Here is an 18,776-nt window from a genome sequence, read left to right on the forward strand (position 1 = left end):
TCAACACTATCAACTATGGTGTTGTAGGCGAGTTGTTGATTGGGAACTAAGTTAGGCAAATGTTGAGCAAGGTAGTTATTTAGCTCTGGAATATTGTGTGCGGTAGTGATATTGTGGTATCCAGTTAGGTTAGTTCGGACCGCTGGCGGCAGGCTGAAATCTTGTGAGGACTTCTCGCTTAATAGATACTGTGAGTCTTCAATTTCTATAAGTCCTTGGTTAATGAATTCATTGTTGATAGCAGCCCGTGCCAACGTTGTCCGGGTATGAATTGCTGCCGGCCAGTAGTATATTGTTTTGTAGGATTTCGTTTTGATAGCATTTCTTATCTGTGACAGGCCTGTGAAACGCTCCGATTCACAGTGCACTGCTGATGCACATAAGAGTGCGCGTTCAGTAGTGTGTGAACTCGAGTTTCCCTACTTTATATTTCTTTGCAATATTATATAGCACAAACTCGACAACATGGCATGAGCACAATTTACATTATAGAAGAACACATTCATTTGTGGTAGGCACGGGGAGACAAAGCGATTTGCCTGGAATCACAGGATGTTGAGCTGATGCCGAGATTTGAACGTAGCTCCCCAGCTCTAAAGTTCGCAATTCTAGAACTTGTGACGGGAGGTGTGTCTAAAAGTGTATGTTGGTGCTGGCCATCAATGAGAGAGACCTGTGCATTTTTCCAATGGGTGGTGAAAAAAAATGAGTATGTTGCTGGAGATGTGGGCCACCGTGCCACCAATGTACTTACAGGGGGAGGGTAAACACCGATTATTCTGCAACTTTCTTTTCGCATACCATCACTCCGCATACTTTCATTACGAAAGTACCATGACTCCGCAATGCCATTATAACGCATGGCATTACATTTTATATGCTTTTACTACGCATACATTTACAACAAAATTCGTTGTAAATGCATGAATGGTAAAAGTATGTTTTTTAAAATGTTTGGATAAGGTAAGTATGGGTATAGGGGTATATGTTTCGGGGTACTGAGGTATATGTTTTCGGGTGTTTGGGTATTTTAAGGGTTCAGATATAGTTTTGGGTTATGGGGTACAGGGGTAGTTTTAGGGTTTAGGGATAGGTATGGGTTTTGGGGTACAGGGGTATTTTTAGGGTTCAGGGCTAGATTTGGGTTTTGGGGTATAGGGGTATTTTTAGGGTTCAGGGGTAGGTAGGGGTACAGGGGTATTTTAAGGGTTCAGATATAGTTTTGGGTTTTGGGGTATAGGGGTATTTTTAGGGTTCAGGGGTAGGTTTTGGTTTTGGGGTACAGGGGTATTTTAAGGGTTCGGGTCTAGGTTTGGGTTTTGGGGCACAGGGGTATTTTTAGGGTTCAGGGCTAGGTTTGGGTTTTGGGGTACAGAGGTATTTTAGGGTTCAGGGGTAGGTCTGGGTTTTGGGGTACAGGGGTATTTTTTGGGTTCAGGGCTAGGTTTGGGTTTTGGGGTACATGGGTATTTTTAGGGTTCAGGGGTAGGTTTGGGTTTTGGGGTACAGGGGTATTTTAAGGGTTCAGGGCTTGGTTTGTGTTTTGGAGTACGGGGGTATTTTAGGGTTCAGGGGTAGGTTTGGGTTTTGGGGGTACAGTGGTATTTTTAGGGTTCAGGGCTAGGTTTGGGTTCAGGGCTAGGTTTGGGTTTTGGGGTACAGGGGTATTTTTAGGGTTCAGGGGTAGGTTTGGGTTTTGAGGGACAGGGGTATTTATAGGGTTAAGATGGGTTAGTGTTTAAGGGTGTTGGGGTATTTTAAGGAGTAAGGGTGGGTTATGATCATGGTGTGCAGGGGTATTTAAAAGGAGCAGGGTGGGATTAGCACACAATATGAGACATGACATGAAGGGTGGAACGTACCACACGCCCCCAGTGTTTGTCACGCCCCCAGCACACGCCCGAGCACACGCCCACAGCACACGCCCACAGCACAACGCAGACACGCCCACAAGGGACTACTTTGCTGGCACTGTTCTTTTACCTTTTAAATGTATATGGTGGGCGTCTTTATAGCCTATGTCCTGCTGCAACTGCCCTTTCCAACGCTGTATTGGGTGTTGTGATTGGTGCTGTGGTTCCTGAGATTACCTGCCTCAAAGGTTTGGGCTCTCTCTTTATATTATAGGTATGGATGGATATGGATGTACATGAGCGAGATGGATGTCCATTGTCAGTTTAAGCCCAGACACATGGTGATAAGCAATGCCCTGGTGCATATTTTTCAGCAGTGCTTGATCCTGTTGCTCGAGCGTTGCCTGGATGTTTTCGCTCGGTTGCAGCAACAGCTGTGTCAATACGCCAGAGTGAAGGGATAGTCTTATCACATAAACTGTTGGTGCTGGTACCCCATGCTGTTGATGCCCTTTTGAATCAAACAAAGACGCAGCATTTAACCAGTGCTCGTCTGACAGGATATGAGCTGACATTGTTAGCTCCTCATATTACACTGAAGAGATGTGCAACACTAAACCCAGCCATGTTGTTGCCATTTCCGGTGACTCAGCCCGAGGTGCAAGAAACACATGATTGTATTTTCCTGACTGAGGAACAGACAAAGGGTCGTATTGATTTGCAAGATACACCCCTTCCAGATGTAGATGGAGAACTGTGTGTTGATGGGTCTTGTCTGAAGTTACCGGATGGTACAACTTCAGCCGCGTATGCAATTACTACGCTTCACACGATAGTGGAGACATCTCGCATACCACAGAAGTCAGCTCAAGCAGCAGAATTAATAGCTTTGACACGAGCATGTGAGCTTAGCACAGGTTTGCGTGTGAACATTTATACAGATAGCCGCTATGCTTTTGGAGTGGCGCATGATTTTGGTCTGCTCTGGAAGGAAAGAGGTTTTCTGACATCACACGGGATACAGATAATGCACGGAGAACTAGTGCATAATCTTTTGACTGCATTAACATATCCAAAGAAAATAGCTATAGTGAAATGCAGTGCGCACAAGAAAGTGACTGATACGGTGGGACAAGGAAATGCTTTTGTAGATTGAGTGGCACGTGAGACTGCGATGCAGCCTGACATTACTTCCATGTATGTAGTGAAGTCACAAGCTGAGCGGTGGCATGATGCTGGGAAAGAAGTATTAGAGATACAGCGGACCGCTTCTGACAAAGAACGGGAGCAATGGTCTAAGGATGGAAAGTTGGATGATGAAGGTTGTTGGCGAAGCAAACAGATGGATGGATGGAAGTTGCCTATAGCTTTTGTACAACCTATGGTTCAGATGGCACATGGGCTAGCACATGTTGTAGCTTCAGCAATAGTGAAATTGATTACGCTAGTTTGGGAGCATCCAGAAATTGCTAGCACAGCTAAGAGAGTAGTACAGTCCTGCATGATTTGCCTGCAATTCAATCCTGGAAAAGGGACACAAACTCCAGCAGGAGGATTTGCTACACCAACTGCACCCTTTGAAGTTTTGCAGATGGATTATATTCAGCTTGAGCACTGCAATAATCTGAAGTATATCTTGGTGGTGGTATGTGCCTTCAGTAAATGGATGGAGGCGCACCCTACAAAGGACAATACTGCAATTACTACGGCAAAGGTGCTTTTGAAGGAATTTTTTCCTCGTTATGGTGTTTGTAGACTTTTGTGGAGTGATAACGGACCTCATTTTATAGGGAATGTTATCAAGTATGTCCTGAAAGGATTAGGGATCAAACAGAAGTTTCATGCGTGTTCCATCCGCAATCAGCAGGATTGGTGGAAAGATACAATGCTACTCTGAAGTTGAAATTAGCCAAGATACAGGCTTCTACTTCTCTGACTTGGCCAGATGCGTTGCCATTGGCATTGTTGTCTATTAGATCAGTGCCTCATTCTCGAACAGGTCTCACCCCTTATGAGATCCTGTTTGGTAGACTCATGAATATCTGGGGAATTCCTAAACCAAGTTCTGAGTATGATGTACCCTGTGTCTTAATGAATGATTATTTGGCACAATTAACTGATAACTTGGTTTCTATTCATCAACGGGTTTAGGAAGCACTCCCTGACAAATCTGCTGGTGAAGGCCATGATCTCCGACCTGGTGATTTAGTTCTCCTGAAGTCCTTTGAGAGGTCGAGCAGTTTGGAACCGAGGTGGTGCGGGTCTGAGCAAGTGTTGCTCGCTACGAGGACAGTGGTTCGAGTCACCAATCGGAAGAACTGGATCCATGGTGTGCACTGCCGGAGTGTGCATTCTTCTTTGGTGGATCCAGCTGTGTTGACCGATCATCAAGAGGTTCTAACTACGGAGAAAGGCCGTGCCATGATACCTGACGAATCTGAGGAGTTCTTCCCGGACCCGAAAATTTCTGGAGCAACGAGATATAATTTGAGGCCAAGAAAAGAGCCTGCAGTAGTGTGAAAGTTGTCTGAGCGGTCCCTGGGTTAGTGAAACGGAGAGCTGATGTGGCAAGGGGGGGGGGGGGGTCAGCCTTGCATTAGAGTAGTGACACCCGTCTTGGCCCGTGGTGAAGAAATTAAGGGCTGCCCAGGGGTAAGAGCTCTGACAACTACTTTAGTTTTGGGAAGAATTGTTTTGTGCTTTTGACAAAAAAAATGGAAAAGAAGAAGATTTTTTGTGCTGTAGGGTTCATTGTTGTTCTGGTGATTGCAGCAACAATCACATGGTCTGTTGAGGAGACAACTCCTGCTCGTGAGTTGTTTGTTGTTACTACACCGACACCTGAGGAGCATTATTTCTTCGCGCTCCCATATCAAGAATTGAAGCACCGACAATCCTACCTTAATAACACTTTTATTCAGATGCTACACCATACCCACATTGCTACAAATGCCACGAACTGTTGGATTTCTGGGATGATGCCTGCACATCAAAAGAAGGGAGGTACACCATTTATACCTCTCCCTTTTTTGCATAATGGCTCCTGTTGAGCCTGGTATACCCTGCTTTTTGCGACTAGGAAGCCTACAGTGGGTAGACTACTTTTCCGGTTGAATAAAGAATGTAATCAAGACAAAGATGGGTATCCCCAAACAAATGGAACTAAATGGGAGTGGGAGGAATATCGACCAGACAATATTTCAACGCCATATATCTTCACCAACACAAGAAACTCTATTGAAAGTGAACATTTTGTTATCTCTGTTACTCAAGCACAAGCAGAATTATGTGTACAGAGCATTGGACATATTCCTGTTGGCATCAGTGATTGTATTACTGTTTTGAATATAGATGGACTGAATAATAGTTCCTTTTTAGCTTCACATAACACCTACTTTGTGTGTGTGTACTTTATCGATTGCCAGCTGGGTGGTCAGGTGTTTGTTATGTGTCATTTTTGTTGCCCCCTGTGTTTCTGGCACATCCATTGTATCATCTAGATCTTAAATTATTCAACAATATTACTGTAAATCGTTATAAGAGGACCTTGAATACTGATGATGTAGATCAGACAGACACTAGCCTACAACAGTATATAGACTTTAATTTAGGATTGTTCTTTTTTGTAGGTGCTGCATTAAATAGTAGAAAAGTGTGACGATTAACTAGGGTTGTAGAAGCTGTTACAGATCAAGTATCTGTAGCCTTAGGAAACCTCACTGAAGAATTGCAAATTGCTAGAATTGTTGCTTTACAGAACCGAATGGTTCTAGATGTTATGTTAGCAGATAGATGTGGTGCATGTCGCATTATAGGTAGTAGTTGTTGTGTGTTCATCCCAGATCACACACCATCAGTGTATAAAGCGATCAATAAACTCCATAAGATCGCTGCAGATCTCCATACAGAGAATGGTACGTGGACTCTTGCGGGATGGTTTTGGACTTTAATTTCTGCCTGGGGCTGGAAAGTACTGACTGCTCTATGTATAATAATTGCAATAGTCTTCACATGTTGTGTGTGTATCCAGAGTAGTCCAATTATATGTTCTATGTGCATTACTGCTTTCATACCGACCAAAAGAAATGTTGCAGAAGTCAAAATGCAGAATAATTTGAACAAAGAGATAGCAGAGATGATGGTCATTGAAATAAGGGATGAGTATCTAGCTTATCCTAGGAAGTCGAATGTCTTCAGCTAATGCTGAAAGGGTCGTCTGTTGTAAATCAACGGCAATTAGGTTAAGCATTAGCAGAAGACATGCTGTATTTGGCCATTGTCGTAGCAATCGAACCAACTCCATTTTGTATTTGTAACGGCCATTTTGTATGCCATACATCGCAATGTGCTCATCATGAGCTTTTGTCCTACCTCCATGTCAACTGCGCCTGAAATCTGCCCAGCAACAGGCCATATTTAGCATCCCCCACTTTCAGCATGCCCAGGCATGCCCAGTAGGGTCTGCAGTTGTTACTAATTAGTTTCAGATAGGAATGTGTTTACTAGGTTCTGAAAACTGTTAAGTCCGCCCACTCATCGATTGTGCTTTCCAATATGCCCTTATATGTACATAACACTTGCTCTTGTATTTTGTACCCCCTTCTTTTGAGCCCCCTCATTGTGTATAAAAGAGGACATGCGCTTTAGTTTGGGGTGCTACTCTATGCAATACTGAAGGGTGTTGTGTGGACTGTAGTACCACCTTTAAAGGTTTAATAAACTATGCTTTTGTATTTTCCAGCTTCTGTGCCAACTTCTTCCTATGGTCTGAGGACTCTGTGCAGAGAAGGGCGAACCCCTTGCACTTGTAGGCCTGGCTGAGGCTTGCTTACTTCACAAGCAGATGAGTGTGGAAGAGGTAGCCAACCTAGTGGTGGAAAGCAGTGATGCTGAGCCTGACCTAAACTTATCGCTATCTGAAAGTATGACACAATCAACGCATGAGGGAACACAGCAGATAAGTGGTGAACAACAACAACAACCGCAACCACCGCCCACAATAGTAGTTTTTGTTCCTCCCAAAGTAGTGGCAGTTCAGGAAATTGAGCCTCATGCAGAGCAAGAAGAAGAGGAAGCCACTCATGCAGGAGATCTATTGTCTTCCAAATCCCCACCACGGAAAAGGAGGGTTAGTCCATCTAGTTCTTCGCCAAGCATCCCTTCTGATGATCTAGATCTCACTTGGGAGCCACAACAACCTGAGCATGAGAGGGAGACACATCCCAAGATCAGGCTAGGGAAAAGGAAGGTTCCAGAAAGCCTTACACTTATGGAGGTCGATGTAGAACACCAGGATAATGATGATGATGAGACTGACCCAGTCATCACAAGCATCACTCCTGGCCCCGAGGACATGGAGACCAACATTTTTACCCTATAGTAGGGATATAGCACACACACCTCCAACACAGGCAACACCAACACGACTTCCAGCTTCCATATTTACATTAGCAAAGGGCCGGCAGCGTCCTACATCCAGCACAAGCACCACCTCAGCAGAAACAGGTAGTGGTACTACTGTGCAGCCAAATAGTCAAATTCAACACACACCCTCCAGTTCATCCGGCATTGGAAGTGGCACCTCTAGCAGGAGACAAAGTTAAGCTCCCCAGTGTGGGGAGTGTAAAGGAGGAGAACATTGCTATATGCTCCATTTGTCATTCCGCTGTTAGTCGTGGTAAGCTTGGTACAAACTATGGTACGGAAGCCAAATGAACCATTTGAAAAAACCCCACGCAATCAAGTGGGAGGACCACCTTCGTAGCATAAAAACTGGAACCATTGATGTTGGTGGGGATAAACTAGTACAAGGTCCACTCACGGTCGAACAGGAAGAAGAAGAAAAGGGAGACATTCTATCTGGTAGTGGTACACAAAGTAGCCCTGTCCCCAGCACTGCAGGGGTACAGGCCACATCCTCCGCATCAGCAAAATCTCAGTGGCACAAGAGTAAGAGTGAGCCGGAGACACCAAAGAGTACTGTGAAGTCTGCAATGCAAAGTGCTGCATCGAGCCGAACTGAAAGAAATACCACGCAGCGTACCATTCTTAGCATGTTTAGGCAGGAGGGAAAGTACGAACGCAACCACCCAATAGCACATTTGCACAATGCTAAGCTTGCTAAAATGTTAGCACTGGACCTTCTCCCTTTTTCTTTTGTTGAAGGGGTGGGTTTTCTGGAATTTGTGTGAACCATCTGCCAAAAATGGAAGGTTCCCAGCCCCTGCTATTATGCCAGAGTTGCTGTTCCAGCACTACATCACGACGAGCTGGAATTGCTTGGAAAAGCCTTACATCAGAGTGCTGTTCATAGTATCCCCCTGACAACAGACATGTAGACCAGTTGCCAAGCCACTGATTACATGTGCATCACTGCACACTGGATCTCTTTTTCAGGTGTTAGAGACAAGCTATCTGCAGGCTTTGACACTGTTGATATTTTTAATGAGACTCGCAGACATGCAACTGTAGCCATGTTTGCTATGGAGAAATCTCATACTGCTGCAAACATTTTGGCTGAGTTTAACAGCAAGGTCTTTTAATGGCTGCGACCAAGAGGGCTTAACATTAGTTTTGTTGCCCCGGACAATGGCAGTAATGTAGTTAAGGCCATGAAAGATGGTGGCTATTTCAGGGTCCCGTGTTTGGCACACTGCATTAACATTGTTGTTCAAGACTTTTCTGAAAATGAAAGCAAAGTTAGCAACTTACTGACCACCTGCAGAAGAATATGCACACATTTCAACCATTCTTTTAAAGCCCGGAAGCAGCTAAGGGTCATTCAAAGTGAGCATAAAATGCCAGTCAAAGCACTCATCCAGGAGGTGCCAACATGTTGGAACTCAACTTATTACATGCTTGATCGTCTTTTTGAGCAGTACATACCACTTAATGCTTATGTCATGACAAGAAGATTAGGGGATACTACTGTGAAAGCCATGACCGTTGAGATGTGGCACTGGGACCTCATTAAACGTCTGATAGAGATGCTACTTCCTTTTGAGGTCTTCACACATGCAGTCAGCAGGGAGGACTGTACTATGGGGCAAGCTATCCCATTGTTGTACATGCTAGAGCAAGAGCTGAAGGAGGTGTCTGAAACATATGAAGGTGTGGAAGACAAAGTAGACGCATGTTATTTGGCGAGCACCTTAGCCGTCCGCTTATCTGACAATACAAGGATTCAAAATAAGATTGTGTCACATCGACATTACATTACTGCCACAATTTTGGATCCACGGTACAAATTATTTCTGAAAAGTAATGCAGTAATTCCTTTTTCCGAAGGGGATGTTGCCAAGTACAAAACTTTAATAGCTGAGGAAGCCACTGATTTAGAAAACAAACGGCTCTCAATTAGAGGCCTGCCAGTGCCAGCCGAGGACAGTGCAAGTACTACAGGGCAGATTCCAGAGTCAAGTTCTTCTTCAGAGCAAGAGAGCAGTGCGTTTGCTTCCCAGCAGTCACCGACACTACCAATAACATCAACAACAGCACCAACAGGATCTGATTCATCAGACACAGCAAAATAATAGCTGCTTGGTTTCTACAGAAAGGGATGGGTAAGTCAAAAGAGGCCAAGCAAATCGGAGCACCACTGAACATTGAGCGGATGTTCCAGGCCTATCTGGATGACACAACAGAGGTGTTCATGGAGCAAAGCCCATTGGTGTGTTGGTATGGGAAAAGAAGCCAATGGCCAGTGCTCAGCAGGCTGGCGATAAAGTATCTGGCTTGCCCTGTCGCAAGTGTCTCTTCTGAGCGTGTTTTCAGTGCTGCTGGTGCCATTGTAACTGTGGAAAGGACCAGTCTCTCGCCCAAAAGCGTGGAGAGGTTAACAATGATCAAAATGAATCAGCACTTCATACCACCAGACTACAAAATACCAGAAACACAGCAGGAAGAGGAGAGCGACTCCGAAGACATAAGAAGTGGGTTACATGACCTACTTCTCTCTGAACCACCAGGGTTTGAGGAAGAGCTCCTCTTCCCTGACAACTAGGCTTTCAAATTGTTACTTTCTCCCTTCCTTTATTTGTGTGTATATCTGTCTTTCTGGTTCAAATCAAACCACAACAAATCCATCACCACCATCTCTTATTTTTATTCACCTATTGGAGTTGCACGTCTGTGCATTTAACTGTCCACTTCACTCCTCAGAGTCCTGCTCCATCTTCCTGACTCGCCCTAAATACATTTCCATCTTGCCAGGCATTGGATGGAGATGGAGAATAGTAAAATAATGTAGCCTCTAACAGTCCCTCTATAACAAGTGCAACGTACGTGACTATTGCCATCTTCTGTTTTGTTTCCAATCAGAAACTCATCACTATCTTATGGCTACCACCTCTGTCTGCAGGCATACACAACTCTTCACTGTCAGAACTGGATTAGGCATTCAAAACTAAAGTAAACTCGTCATCACTTTCAGAAAGCTCGGAATTTCTGATCTGACAGCCAAAGAGAAGAGCAAGACAGGTTGATGATTAATGAATGATGCCATGCATTGCTTTGGATGCTTGCTGACTCTGACCAAATATGCATGAAGTAAAACTATATGAGGAGTTTAAATAATGACAAAGTAAAAGTGACTCAAGTGATAGTCAATGTTTCCATGTTGTTTAATAATAACCAATTGTACTCCTACTACTACAGGTGCAGTCTGGACTTACTTAATCGGAGTCACTCACTACAGACTGAGTTGCTGTTGGTCTGTTGGACAACACGTACACATATCACACCTGATGATGATGATGATGATGACCATACTATCTTTACATGCAGTCAGTCAGTTGGATCTGAGATGATTGATGGAATACGTTTCAGGAAGTGGAATAAAAGGTAAACACAACCAATCAACAAGACTCACAGTAGACCTGGGCCACATGTCTGTGCAGTGGCGGAGTCGAATAGTTTTATGATGATGACTGACAGTGGCACATTGATTTAGTCACTTGATTTGGAAAATGCTAGGTTGCTGTATATGCCTTTTGTCTGGCTCTGTCAAAAATTAAGGTAAATGGAGTTTGGGTCAGGGCCCGGTGCCATAGGCCTGTTCTGTGCTGGCTCCTATCTTGTTGTTCTTGTAGATTAATGCTGTGTAACTAGTAGAGTAGACACAATGTATCAAGGCCGCCTCAGTCTTCTCGCTCAAGAGTCTTGACTTTTTGCACTACCGCATAATTGATGGTTTTTTTCATTCATTTATTTTTCAATACCCCTTTTGTTTTCCTATCAACACTTACAGGCCGGCCTTTTACCCAGTGCTATTATACTTGGAGCAACAACTCACACTTACCTTACCAATCCTCATCAGCCAGCCAGTGGCACCCAAGAATGATGTTCAGAGTGTCCATGGAAGGGAGGACCAAGATGAATGACGAGATACAACTACACATTTGGAGCTGGATAATAAAGTAACTTTAGTATCATTTTTTGATTTTTAATAATTTGATTCCTTTTGTCTCTTCATTCATTTTATGACTGTGTGACATTGTTTGCTAGTTGCTCCCTACAACTATTTTTTAATTTTCTTTGCTAGCTTTCACCCCGATACAGCAGGTAATTAGGGTTTCTCTGAGGGCATACAGCCAAGGCAAATTTCATATAATACTACTTCATTGTACTGTCGAATTGTGTAGTAGTAGTTAAGTACTACACATTAACCTTCAAGTTATCTTCATCATGCATGCATTTCCTTTTCTACCTTTAGTTTATAGATTTATTGGATAGTGGATCATCATCGTCTTCATTGTTTTGCTTCTGTTGTCTCCATGCGTACTGTTTTTCTTTGTCAAACCTTTTCCCTAACTCCCCTTCCCATCCATTCATCAAACCCTAACCCTCTCCCCCGGGCTGTGTGGTTTTATATTGAGGTGTGATGTGACTACATCAAATCTACACCAACAATTAATCACACGCTTGGTGGGGCAGATGTGGTGAAAGCAACACTAATTAAACATCTACGTGGCAGGGCGAGGATCTTCTGCTGCTTGACCACCCATGCTCAGTGTATGTACAAGCCAATTAATTTTCAAAAGGGACCCACCGAATACATCTTAATTAATTGTCGGCATTGATTGAATTTACAGCATTAAAGTTTACCAATTTGGATTGTGTTTAAGTGACTCCTTCAACACAACTACAGTTTAAATTCTTAGCTTCTTGTAGTAGGCAGTCCCGACACCTTTGTTTACTTTTAGTTTAGCAGTTGAAATCTTGTTTATTTGGCAGTCTTCTTATGTACTGTAATTCTCTACTACTCCCCCAGTCTCTCCCAGGCAAATGACTGTCTCTTTTTTTTTTTTTTGCAAATGCTAGTGCCAGTGTCTACTATTACCACCACAACCACGGCATCTTCTCCATTCTCTTAGGAAACCATGCAGCCATTGCTTTGCCGAACTTAATCCTCATCAATCACAGGTAAAGTAAGTTTGCTGGGAGGTATAAAGGAGTAGGAGGAGCGACTGGTAGTACTGGTAGTACTAGTAGGACAAATATAACTCAGTGAGGGGTACCGCATCTATCTGTTTGAATATCACAATATTATTTAAATCAAAAACACTGGCTGCTGCCCTGCATCTGCAAGTAAACCTTGTGACGTACATTAATTCGTGAAACAGTAACCCCACCACAAAACATTAACATCGTATGTGTAAGTATAAATAAATAACATTTATTTTCTTTACAAAAATAGCCTATCCCACACCTCACCCACCCCTCTCCCTAACCCCAACCAATGTCAAAGTCCAACAAATTTTCTTAAAAAGAAGAGAACCCCAACACCCAATTCCCTCCCACCAACAAAAGTATTAAAAAAGGGGCAAATCAACAGGGTCCATCTATAATCGGCGGGCTTTAAGATGTTTGTCCACCAGGATGTTGACGCGGTCCTCTAATTGGTCCTCCAGCTCTGCCTTCCGGAGGAGAAGTTCCTGGCGAAATGCACGGCACCTACATTTGCATCTTTGTGAGGGGTCGGAAGATGTTGACAAATGGCGGTGGTGGGCAGCTGCCTGACTGCCGCGCCGTACTCTTGCAGGTGGGGCCTGGCTGGGGCCCAGGGCATTGGACGAGGTAGCAGCTGCTGCCGCCGCCTTCTCCTCCTCCGCCTCCTCCTCGACCTGAGCCACCAGCCGGCGGTATTCATCAACGATGGCCTGCAGTTTCCGTTGCCGGGCCCTGACTGCCAACTCCTTCCTTGTTGGTTTTTGGGAAAGAGTATCTATAAAGAAAGAAACAGAATTGTAACCAAAACTCTTAGCAAAACAGTAACACAAAATGAATTCAACACATAGTAGCACAGTAGCACTAGCAAGCGCAGTACATAACATTTGTGGTTACTTTAAGTATCTATCCTCCTGCTTCCCGGGCCTCTAACATTTGTTGGAGTTTTTTTCCGGCATTATACTTGCCCTAGTACTATGGATGATTCCAGTACACAGAAGAACACCAGTCTTTTTGTTCTCTCTAGTTTACATAAATTAGATAACCTTGTTGTAGGCTGCTTTCCGGCAAGCCAGCTCAGTCAGCTAAGCTTGCGTCCAACACCAACATATAAGTCAATACGCAGACGCCTGTTACTTTTATTAACTAAGCTGCAGGTGGGGAAGCTCGTATATTTTTCGATTACGGATGGCACTGGCCATACTCTCTCTGTTACATGAAGGGCAATTGCTCAATTTCACTTTCACTGTGCCCTGGCGACTACAAAAAGGCAGATTAATAATAATATAATATACTTATGATCCAATGTTCATTACTTATATGGAACGACATATCAGTCCAGTAGCGGTCAGAGGTGGGAGTGCTGGCGGGCGGTGACGTGGAGAGGGGCAGGGTGGAGGGAGCAAACTATGGATTGTGGACAATTACTGGTAAGTACACATATAAATAAAAATCAAAAAAAAATAAGATAGGTAGGAAGTAGTCCTTGGATTCAGAGGAAGGCGCTTGATAATATATATGATGTGCTTGCAAACTACTGAGTCATCAACTGTATTTTGAAATGAAATCCTACTTTTATATAATATCTGATGACCCTCTGCTTTGCTACTCTGGCGCACTTTCTTTTACATTATCTTCAAAGTAAGACTCGTCTGCATCCAATGACAGTCTCCACCTATGATGAATACAATCCATCCAGGGGGCAGCCATCCATTAAAAGTAAATGTCTATCATTCTTTTGTTTAAAGGTATCGCTTAACAAACCTTAGCTGGTTTCACTTTCACCAACAGCCACCTATGCGCCCACTCCTTCCTTCCTTGCCTTGGCTTTGGGTTTGACACAAACACAGCTGATGATTCTTGCTATCCACTATCCACCCATATTGTGTTGCCCACCCAGGCAGGCATCTTCTTTCACCTTCCACCCAACCTTCAACAACCCATGCATCTGATTTATATTAGCCACCTACATGCTTCTCCCAAAGTATCCTTCTCTGCTAGTAGTATTACATATTTTTCGTCTTTCCTTCTTCCAACCTAGTTCTTTCCCTTTTTGTTCAACACATCCATCAAGGTCATCTGATTTGACTTTTAGTCTTCTCCATAACTTTCACAGCTGAGTTGGAGTCTGATAGAAGAGGCCTTTGTTTACTCAACTCACGCTGGTAATGCTATTGCTAATGCATTGGTAATGCTAAGTAAAGGGTGTCTTCTCTTCTTCAACCGTTGTATATTGTTCAGTACAACTTCAAGTTCATACACACTTAATAAGTCTCACAGAACAGTGAGTGAAGTGTTCCCCTTCCAGCTAGTAATGCCAAAAAGTAATGAATATAACTTGCCACCGCCCACTGCTGCTGTTTCCTCCCCCACTGGTGTACCTGCAGGTGCCGCATCTCCTGCCTCCTCCTGGATGGCAGCATTGGCATCACCGCTGGCCCCGTCGCCACTGGTGGTTGGTACTGGTAGTGTACCTATAAAAACAAGAACACCTTTTTAGATGCCTGTACACCTCCCGCTGTTTTACTCGGTTTCACCACGAAGGAAGATTGAAAAAACAGTTAAAGTACAACATAAATCATCACTAGTCCAAATTGCGTACTACAGTAGAGTCAGTAGACAGACATTAGTAGTATTATATGTGGTCCCTAGAGTCATATCATCCGTACTCCTACTGTAGTCTTTGGAAAGTTAGCCTGAGCCATGTAACCATTTTAGATTCATGTCTACTCTTTTGCGCATGTTACTTCGCAGGTTGTTGCACAGTAAGACGCCTTTGATGCCACATGAGTGTTGCATACAAGTGAAGAGGTTGAAAAACAAGCCACTTTTTTATATAGTTCGGTTAGGCCCTATTGCTTAGCCATAATGTTACACTTTTTGGCATGACTGCAAAAAGCTTGCATAATTGTATTATTTTATACTGATTTGCAGAGCTTACGAAAGATGCTTGTAACCAGTATACGTTTAATGGTGAGGGTTCTCCCACAATTCACACAGATGCCTATCATGCATTAGTTGTACAAATGTTTACTTTTAATCTTCTTTATTTTGCATGTTGGAGCTGGATGTAATTTCATGGAACAACTTACAAAGCTTGTTATTATTTGAAAACAATAAAGCTTTTGAACTTGCACATAGACTCTGTGGTATACTTGGAGTGTCTGTGTTGTAGTGGACTTACACGAGTGAGTGAGCGAAAGGGTGTTATGTTATGGGTTGTGTAATAAAATCATTCGGTATCTTCATGTGGGGGTTCGGGACATAATAATGACTAATGACTGAGACACTATAGCTAGTCGGTCAGTGAATTGTGGGTTCTGAGTGAGGTGTAAGTAAGGTCCAACCTCCCATCACCAACATCCTATTTTCTTGTGCCTAGTTCTGTATGTGGCTGTGCAGAATACCCACAACAGTAATAGTAGTATGTACTACTACCCTAACAAAAAATACTAGACAAACATCTGGTTGCGCATTTTGTTGGTGGGGATTGTCAAAGCCTAGAGATTAAAGAGGACAATGCAAAGGACAGGAGTGGACCCAGTGGCTACAACTATTGTTCTATCACAGCTTTATTCAAAAGAAAACTTTAACTAAAGAGTAGCCAACAGGGCAAGCTTAGCTACAGACAGTCTAATAGTAGTACAGAGAGTCATAACAGAGGCAGTTTGAAGGAACTGAAAGGAAGGGATACCCACAATTTGGAAAACAAATAATGAAGATGAAAGAAGGTCTTGTTAAAAATGTAATTAGGAGGAAGCGTAATTAAAAGTTTGGAAAAAATAAGGTGCGTTAAAAGTTAGGGAAATATAATTGTTAATAATATAAGCACTGTAGGACTTACTGGGGCCAGCAGCAGGATCCTCAGCAGAGGAGCGCTCCTCTGGTGGTTGTCCTGCTGACTCGGACCCTGTCTTCTTGCCCTGAAGAAAGAGAGAAACATTGAGTGCTGTGAAACAAATCATTAAAAAAAACGCTCAAACATTTTAGGAAACAACAATTGCAATAAAATTGACCTATCTAAATGACTACTGTCTTGCAGGATTCATGGACCGTCTACTTATATGAACACTAATCAAATCTTCCATAATCATTCTGATTGCAGAATACTAACGAAGCCAGTACCACCTGACCTACACCACCTATTCCAAACGGGCCAATTGTTCAGTAAGTCTGCATTTCCATTTTTATTTTTGCCAGCAAAAATGCATAGATGAGATGGAGGACACATGCATAAATTTGTGCATACACCAAACTGTTGATTGGTTGCATCATATATTGTTCTGCTACTGACTGACAATGCTATTGCTAAGCCTACCACTCACTAAACAAACTACAAAAAAGTTCTATGGAGGACTGGGGTAAGAAGCATTCAGTGACAGAGGAGGCATCATGCAGACTGTAAAAAATATGAACTAATACTAAGTAAACCTATTATCCATCCACCACTATTTCACTGAAGGACAATGGAAGGACTAGACTCTATCCAGCAATAGCATTAACTAACTTGAGTTCTCTAAAGTAAACTCTAACATCAATAATCTGCCCAAGCTAGCGCAAAGTTACAAACAATTAAGAGAAGTGCTGAGCAGCACCAGTGTCATACAATCACAGAAGATTTTAATTTCAAATTTGTTTTATTAGTTTCATGAGCATCAGTATACAAAACATTGCAATAGAGATATAGTAGGCATATAAGGCAATCAGGCAGAGAAATATGCAGTGTCCAATAATCACATGTTTGGTTACTTGCATTTGGTGAAACAATACCGTAGTGCTGGGAGTATGAACGCTCCTTCCGGTGCGGCAATGAAATCGCAAGAAGGAAAAACCCCAACTTTAACCCCCTCCCCACTCCCACCCCACCCAATGTGCCGAACATGTGGGACAAGAATGAATGTGGCCTGGTGTGTTGAGTCACCAGGACTCTAGTACGCACTGCAAAAATACAATTATCCTTTAAACTATTCAATTTATTTTTACCAGTATTTCTTCATGGAAATATCGCATTTAAATTCACATTTATACATTTTACTTGCAAGACCAGTAGTTATTTCATTAATAACTTTATGAATGCCAATAAACACAAGAATAGAATTTCAAAACACACAAATCAAATGAAAAAACCCAATGCATTTCGGGGCTTGTTACCACTTCGTCGGGGGTCTGTTAAGAAAATACAAACAAGGAAGATGTGTTACTCTTGTTGAATTGTACAGGCACTTTAAATCAATGAACTGTATTTATTCGATTAGGTTCTTACCCTAAGTTTTTGAAAACAATGTGGATCACTTATTTATCTTGTGTTTGATATTTGGCAGCGTTCTACAAAAAATAAATATGTGCTTAATGACGAATATCTAATGGTAAATACTTTGGTTATGTCTGAGATCAAAACGGAAGAAGTTACCTGTGATATTATGCAAGTTGCGTTATCTGCAACAGAGATAAGGGGTAAACAAGCGTTATTTTGAATAACATGCCTAAAGTGAACTCAAGTGTAGTTCAACACATATAAAACTCAGAAAACGGCTCACCTGCAGATTATCAGAGTCTCGCTTACATGAACTGAGACCTAAATAAACAAAAATCACCCGTCAATACGCGGTACTATTCAAAGATGTTAGTAAATAAGCGGATAAAGGAACACGCATTTACCTGCGAGCCTCTTTCTGTCAGTCTTTGGTCTCGCTCGAATCCCGGTTCACGATACTATAAATAAAATGGACAAATCCATTTTAAAGCCTGTCCGATCAACACTGCGTGTTTCCCCGTGATAGTGTGAATTACGTCAAAAACCTACCGTTCGACTCGGGTATCAGACGCTACAACAAACGGCCATCCCTTAACTCGCCGGGCTGGAAAACACGGCTGTAAACAAGAGTCCTTTCTCCATTGTGATTATATTACTACCAAGTGCGCAAACATAGAAAGAGGATTTACGACGACAAGCAGCGTGATAGTCGTGTAGTAGTCGATACCATCATTCAGATGAATTTGCGGAGTCATTCGTAGTCGCTGTGAGTCATAAAATGCGCAGGTACTTGGGACATGTGATCTCATTGAATTCCTTGGATAGAATGGAGAGCAGCGGAAGCCACACTTTCTGATAAGCAGCCGTGGAATGCGTGAGCGTGGTGTGAATGCGCTCCATGCCTAGGGTAAACCATATTTTATGTAGCCAACCCGTGTGAGTGGGTTTGGTGGTGGAGCCCCACAGGGATAGGACTAAGGGTGGGCGTAGTTCACGAAGTAGCGCTACGCAAAGCTACGCGAAGTGCGCTTCGCACTACGCGAACTTCACGTAGCACTACACGAGCTGCGTAGTAGCATGTTTGCACTGTGCAAGATGTGTTTTCAATGATTGCACAGTGCGGACAAGCATCCGGAACTGTGCAATCATTGAAAACGGCATCTTGCTCAGTGCGAGCTGTAGTTTTCTGCTGCTCGAGTAGATTATTACTCGAGCTGCAGCTT

Source organism: Lissotriton vulgaris, chromosome 4_1 (assembly GCF_964263255.1).
Source record: "Lissotriton vulgaris chromosome 4_1, aLisVul1.2, whole genome shotgun sequence".
Classification (NCBI taxonomy): Eukaryota; Metazoa; Chordata; class Amphibia; order Caudata; family Salamandridae; genus Lissotriton; species Lissotriton vulgaris.